Source organism: Pseudopodoces humilis, chromosome 8 (genome assembly GCF_049639895.1).
Source record: "Pseudopodoces humilis isolate 2021_Gansu_Grassland_sample_001 chromosome 8, ASM4963989v1, whole genome shotgun sequence".
Lineage (NCBI taxonomy): Eukaryota > Metazoa > Chordata > Aves > Passeriformes > Paridae > Pseudopodoces > Pseudopodoces humilis.
In genome coordinates, this window is record NC_142207.1 from 26414760 (window position 1) to 26422784 (window position 8025).

Here is an 8025-nt window from a genome sequence, read left to right on the forward strand (position 1 = left end):
ATCTCATGTGCCATGGGATGTTGGTCAGGAAGGGGCAGAGAAAGAAAGACATGAATTCCAAATATGTAGTTATGAGTCTTGGAACTGATGTCAAATGCGGTGGGGTTCAAATTCAACATAACAACATGAACTGTCAGTTGCTGTTGAGATGAGACTTGCAGCATTGTTAGCCCTGATGAAAGTGGGGCAGTTGCTGTCATCCTGCACTGAGCTTCCTTCTGAGAGTCTGCACCAGTCCTTTTTGATATAAGACTATTGCAGACCTAAGAAGGGACACAGCATTTCCAGCTGTTCTGTTACCCATGACTATTTGAAAAGCTGAAATGGGTCTATTTACTTTTGTTGGGGTATGTGTAGTTGCTTGACAGCTTCTTGGTCCATAAGCAAAACTCATAAGAATTCAAAGCCTGAACAAATCTCAACAGAAAGCTTGGCTGAAGCTGAAGCTTCTCACCTTGCTGCATGCTGGAAGCTTCCTGAATTCTTGATGTTGTGTTCTTAATTGGCAGAATTTCTCTTACTTTGCCAAACCTTTCTACTGTGGGGGTAATGAAATCTGAAACCAGGCAAGTTTAGCATGGTTCTGAATTTCATCACAAATCACATCTCACACTTCTTTTTTCTTGCCTGAGGGAGAAAAACTCCAGTATCTTTGTCTCCAGAAAGGAGGCAACGCCTGCATAGTTCCTCCATGCTGGCCGATTTTATTGACTCAGTGATAATTGAGGAAGGAGTCAGGTATCAGCTTGTGTGTGATACTGACACGTAGAGCCCTGTACAACCTAAGGCTGGCCCTGATGAGGCAGCAAGAAAGAAGCAGTGATGGCAGCATGAAAAACGGCATGTTGTTGACATATCTTGCAATTGTCACTGAAGGTTAAAGTGCAGAGGGAAGAGCAAGGAAATTACATATTGCTAAACAGACTTCTTCTTTACATATGGAATACTGACTTCAGGAGAAAAATTCAGTTATCCAGAATCAACAATATATGCTAAGAAAAGGCAATTCAAAGCTATATTATGCAGGCTATGTAATAAAACTACCAAAACAGAGAGAAGACTTTAAAGATGAGTATTTTTTCCAATGACAACCACGACACAAAAAGGAAACATCCTGAGACAATGTTCTTTTTTTTCACATTTTTATGATCCTTTAGAAGCTCTTAAGCCTTGCATGAATTCTCACTAATATTTTTATATTTCTCACTAATATTTTACACTTATTTCTTACTATTTCATATTGTAGTAAGTACGTAAATGACTTTTTCACAGAGCTGACCAGCCTCAGAAAGTATCAGGAACAATTAAAACACATGTATGCTTACTATTCTGGATATTTAGGTCTTGTTGGTCTTAGGGGTATGTACTTCTGCTGCCTTGCTCTCCCTGTCTTCCTCTCTAGAAAAAATGCAGTTCAAGTCTTTTTTTGGTAGTTACTGTCAGTTCCAGCAGCTGTGCTGCTGCTTTTGCGGTCTCATGCTGTCACCACTGTGCCTTGACATGGTGCAGAGTAGACTGTGATAATGCTAGGTATGATTCCAACACTAGTGTAAATCCGCTTTGAGGTAGTGGGGGGTATGTACTATAGATTTAACTAACATCTTCCTTTTTCTTCTCCCTGGAAGCTGCACTACCTTCAAGAGTACTAGTACTGAGAAAATTAGCAGTGCTCATCTGGCAAATGTGTAGTTGGGAGGGAAAAAGTCTGTAGTTGTCTTGCACTGTATCTGCAACAGTGAATAATGGGAAACACTCATGGAATAACGATAATGGGAGATTTCTCTAAAGTTATCTCAGATCAGTGGGTTTCTAAAGCATCCCACAAAAACAGTATGGCCTATAATAAAAACTGTTTATTTACATTACTGGGATCCTGCAATGTTTTTGGTGTGTTGGGATGCGCCTTATCTTTCCCTCTTCTTTTTCAGTCTTTTAAATGCTTTTCACCTTTGTGTGACCTTAATGATTTGAGATTTCAAATCTTCAGCAACTTCAGGTCCTTACCACAGTACCTGCACTGCAGGAAGTAGTATTTTGCCGTGAAAGATCTAGGGACTTCTTGGAAGGTTGTTGTAAGGAGAAGAAAAGGAAAAGAAACTAACATAAAAATGAGTTCTGTGGAAACAACCCTGGAGGGAGTTTTCAGAGCTGGGATGTACAGTTGTTACAGGCTTACTAACAAGAAATTCCATATGTGTGGAGTTCAGAAAAGAGAAATCAACTATGAGATGAAACCCATGCTGTGTGAAAAGGTGTGCTTTAGGAACTTCCCTGGTGTGAGCAATGGGTAGCCAGGAGAGTTAAGAGCTTTAGCTAACAAATGCTGGAGAATAACAGATAAGAGTGAAACTCCCTCACTAATGCACTGGACTGTTTTCTTTAGTGTTCAAAACAGCAGGAGAGAACTCGCCCTGCTCAGTGTTAGCAGTTCTGGCCTGATACACACATGAAAGTTTTGTACACATAGAGTACAAAAAGGAACCTGTGATTCTTTTCCATCAGTTTCCTTTGATGAACTTCTCTCTAATCTGTTCCTTCCCTCTTCACTTGGACTTCTATATGCCTGAAGCCAGGCCTCAGTTACTGAATGCTGCATTGGTGCCAGCATGGCTTTCTGTGCCTGACCTCAGGTGGTGGTAGGAAGAGACTGAGCCTGCAGTGACCAAACATCAGCAACTGGACAGCAAGGATGTTACACTGACCCCACATGTTCACTTAACAGAGCTGTATGACAAGGCTGAGGGGAAGCTCAGTGTCACACGAAGATCACTGTTGCATAACTTTAAGCATTTGAGCAGCATTTCCTTGGCACCTGGGTGATGCTGAGTTCTGCTAAGTCAGTTCCATGGAAGAGTTATCACAGCAGTAAAAGCTGCTTAAGAGAAAATGGACCTGGCAACAAAAGCTCTGAACAACAGGTAACTGATCCTCTGCAGAAGGTAACAACAAAGGCAGGTGAATGAATGCAGTTAAGATTCTAGTCAGAGCACCAGAATTAAGTGGTGCATAGAAGAGTAGTTAAGGAGTTAATAAAGCTTTTCTTGTTCTTAGCAAGAAGTGGCTTTCTGATTTCATTAACATTGCATGACAAACCCCTCTTACTCAGTTATAGATGATATCTGTTCCTTGATCTTATTTAAGCAATGGAGAACCGAATTTATGTGTGACACTTAAACCCAACAACTAAGCTATTTTAAGATTCTACTCTATGAAAATGTGCATGGAATGATAATACAGTGTCTATAGACTCTTATGAGAACAAGAGGACAAAACTTGTTTTGTGGTGCCTGTTGTTCTGATCAGAAAAGTCAAGGTACATCGAGCTCTTTTAAAAAAGATGAATTTCAGCTTTTGAGCTGCATTTGTAAAAGAAAATAACATGTTTTTTCTCAGAAATTGCTGAACAGAAAGTCAAGGGAAAAAAGGGAGGGGTAGACTTTCTTTGACTCAAGTCTTGAGGAATTAAATTGAGCATTAAAATAGATTTGTACCATCAGTCTCCTTCGTCGTGAACACTGCTAGGCTTAATGAGAAAGTACTGAAGCAGAATGACAGTTTCTTATTAACTCAACAAGACTGGTCTAGCTATTTCCACACAGCTTTTGCTTGCTCATTAATGACCTTCTGCACTATAAAAAGAACAGCCCAAGCACTCTAAGCCCCTGGGAAGACCTTTTTTATATGGTCTATCAGATGTTAAATGGCCTGCTAGCAGTGAAGAAACAACCCCGTGAAACGCTGATCAGTGTTTTTGTCTTGTGCTGGTGCCTAGACAAAAAACTATAATTGATTAAATTGTCTACTGCAAGATAACAAATGCAGGTGACATGCTAAGCCTGAGCCACTGATGTCTGCACTTCATTCCAGCCAAATCCAAGTTGACTTCAAAGTAATGGAGTCACAGCTGTAAGTAGCTGAGAAAAGATAAAGTTGTCAAACTTACCATGAACACCACTATAAATGAGTGAACAGCCTAAAAGGAAAATGTTTGTCATTGACCCATCAATCTAAAAAAGCAGAAAGTATTGCAAGAAGTTAAAATACCACGGATGTGATTGTTTCTTTTGTGTGCTGGCTGGCTACCTCAAGGAGTACTTGTGTCAGAATCAGAGCAGCTTCTTGTAGCTAGAGCTAACACTCAAATGCTGGACAGGTCTGCTTTGCTAGCCTAAGCCTCACCTCTGCAGTCACTTCCCTGCAGCTGTGCAGAATTGCAGATAATTCCAGGTGGTGCCTGGCTATGGGTAGCCAGGTTTGCTGAAATAGGACAGTTTGTGGGATTGGGAAGTTGATAAATCAGATTGTGAACTTGAGGCAGTGAGTTAGCTTCTTGTCTAGTAGTGTTTCACTGAGTTCAGTGGGCTCTGCTCAAGCTTGTCTGTCAGTATGGGGGATTGCTGTGTTTGTGGGGAGCAGCTCACACTACTGAGTCTCAAGGTACTTTGAACTCAGTGCAGTGGAGCCTTCAAACACACGCCATTTTCTGCTCTGAGTGTTCTTTGTGTTCTTATAACTTGGGAAAGTAGAACTGAAAGCTGTGTTAATAATTTTCAAACATAGTCCTTGACTTTGTCCAAAAGAAATCTGAGTCTGGAACAGTTTTTAAAAGGAGATGAGCTTCAAAAATTTTTTGTTTGTTTTGCTTTATTTTGATTCTCTGAGTTGGAAATTGGTGGAAATGCAAGGAGTTACTTTAGTAGGCATCAGCACAAGTCTGTTGAATCCAGCAGTATCAAGGTACCTGTATAAAATCAAAATAAATGCCTGCACAATTCCCTTTGGACAGAGATTAATGATTTGACTTGATATGAAATCCCTATCCTCTAACCTGGAAAGCTTGCAGCGGTAAAAGGAATAGTATTTAATAATAGACCAAAACTTGATTTCAATGGAAGCATTGTCTGAATAGGGACATCAGAGCTTGGTTCCAGAGCACTAGTAAAAAAAATAAAATAAAATAGCCTTTTTATTTATTGGGCACTCAGACTTGAAGACTCCCAGGTGCCTATTAGTCTAAGGGCTTGTCTGTACAGGAAAGTTAGTGTGCAATATGTTGGAATATGAATTTTCAGTGCACCAACTCCTCTGTGCTCCCCCTGTGCTTGGATATTTTTAGCACACAGTAATGGTGCCTTTCTCCATGGCAGTTCATTCAGCTTTGAAAATAAAATAAATCACATTCTGCTTAATGTCTGTGTGGTGAGTGGTTGCCAAATAGCCAGTGCCCTCTAAACTAGTACCTGAAGTTCCTCCTCTCAGCTAGTACTAAGGATGATGTTCAGTGGAGTTCTGATTTTGTCCAGGAAGATAAGTGTGATTCTGTTTAATTTTTCCGAAGGGAGAAAAATAGTATATTTTCAGAAGTCCCTGTATTTCAGTTCTCAGTAAAACTTTGGTTTTGTAGCAATTCAGATCAGAGGGTTCCAGTATAACTCTTTGAGGCTTATTTTCATTAATATTTTGTAGCTGACACTAAAATACTGCATCCTTTACCCAGTCAAAAGGTATTTATGGCTTTTTAGTGAATTACATTGAGGTTTACTTTTTTTACTTTGTTAGTTTTAAGCTCAAATCCATTCAAATAAATGCTTTGCTGGTGTATATTGGCAAGGCAATATCAGAGTGAGAACATGGAAGAGGAATAAAGGAGAGGATGGACATGTAGGCACTAATCTGTAGGGTTTTGTTTTTTTTTGTAGTAGTGCTGAAGTTTGTTGTACTTTGAAACTGCCAGTGGAAGGTGTAAGGCACCTGGAGAACCCTCAGTTTGCTCACAGTTCTTGGAATGAAAATTTGGCAAAGAAACCTAACTGTTGGTGAAGCTTTGAAAGACAGGATATTGTTGGTTTTTTCTCTTAACCTGGAAAGAAAAGTGCAGCAATGACTCTCAAGATAATATCTGACTTTGGGGGAAAAGGGGAATAGAGACAAATATCTTGCTAATTCAGTCTAATTCATGCTTGATCTATTCACCTTACAAAGTAAATTCCTTCCCCCTTATTAGTTTGAAAATGTACCGGCTTGCATATAAACATTAGGAACTGATGGAGAATCTTGCACCTTTCACAGAATTGATGCTACCTTGTTGTTCTGCCTCAGGTATCCATGGTATGTCAGAGGAATGCAGCAGAGAACCAACGTCTGGCTTAATCTCTTTATCCTGCATCAATCTGAAACTCCCAGAGAGAGACAATTGTGGCTTTGAGGCTCTCCTAATTCAGCATCAGTGCTTCTGTTTCCTAGAAGAAAAATGAAGGAGAAATAAGTTTTAGGTCCATGCACCCACAAATAGTGTCGTTTGAATTAGGCTAAATTTCACACAATTTATTTAAACTGGCTCATTTCCTTAGATCCTTAGAAGGATCTGCTTTGTCAGGTTCTGCTCTTCTGTATGGTAAAAAGAAACACAAACACATTAATGCTAAAGTGAATTATTGTCTTTTTTCCAACTCTATTGTTAAGCAAGTGAAAATTATTCCATCTAGTTGGAGAACTAAAGCAGGCTGAAAAAAGCATTGCTGCTTTGTCATGTGTGTGCACAGAGAAGATACAGCAATCTGATGGGAAGGCAGGGATCCTCACTGGGGAACTCTACATGAAGTCCACACATGCTGTTGACTGCAGAGCCCCTTTCTGTGGGAGTTTCTTCATACTCCCAACATCATAAGACAGAAGGAGAGGAAATGTGACTTGGATGTCAACCACAATAAGTTGTCTTCATGGGATGACTGTGGTGAACCAGTCAACACTAGTTATTGCTGGGGACTTGTTTGCAAACACACATGTTTGTAGCTAGAGTAGATCAGAAACAAAACACATCCTTTATTTCAGTCAGGCTGGGAGAAGGTTCTCATCATCACAAGTCAGATTGTGCCTTGACAAGCTGATGTATTGCACACAGATTTTCCCTGCCTGTGATGTTTTTAAAGCCATGCTATGCATTGATGTGATCACAAAATATTTGAGCTCATGATCTCCTGTGCTGTAACTGTGGTGAGGATAAACCTAAAGAAAGTATCTGCTCTTCATGCAGGGACAGTGTAGCTACAGGTAGGAGCATCAGTGTTAGTGTAGTTAACCCTTTCCTTTATTCAGAGGAATTGACCCCCTACTGAATTTGAGTCTGTATGAAGGAAAAAATACTTGACCTTAAATGACTTGCACAAAGACCAAGAGGGAGACTGTCAGGCTGGGTCTTGCAAGCAGCCTGGCTCCTGATCACCTGCTGAAGTTGCTAGACCAAATGTCTCTGTCCATTCATGCTGAATGAATTCTCAGTCTCTGCTATGTTTCCTCCCTTGAATAATAATTGTTAATGAAAAGGAAAATAAGAGAACAACGTAATGACAGATAGCACAGAGAAAACATTGAGAAGTGAAGAAAGAAATGTCTGGGAGTAACAGCAATGCTGTTATTCCCCTGTTAATGATTCAAGAACTTTCTGACTGTTATAGAAGCAAAAATGGTACTTGCTGTAGTCTATAGAGATTTGGGCAATGCAGGAAAAATTTCAAAATTGATCAGTAATGGCCCCCATGTTTGTTGTCAAAAGATACCTCCCCTCCTGCATGGGTGTGAGGTGATCTCTGAGATGCAGAATGCCCCACTGTGGGTCTAAACCTGTAGTTAATTAATCTGAAATCCCTCCTATCTGGACTTACTAGTTAAGAGAGCTTAATAAATTACTGAGACACTGATCTCAAATAAAATAGACAGAACTCCCAAGTATATCAGCAGGTTTATCTCTGCCAGGATTGCATGAATGTGCCTTTAGGATCTACTTTAGCTCCACATCTGCTGTTCTTTTCACCCAAGCACAAATACCAGTGATTCTAGTAGCTCTTAAATCACTTTTTCCTTTAGACGGTGTGGTTTTTTGTAACTACATTCACCTCCCCTGCTCCCTCCCCTGTTTTGAGGTCAGTTGCCTGTGACAGATACTATGTTCTATTTGGTATGCATAACTAACCACTTCTGATTTTAGAGAACATGGTTTTAATTAGTTCTCTTCCTCTCTGGTTGCTG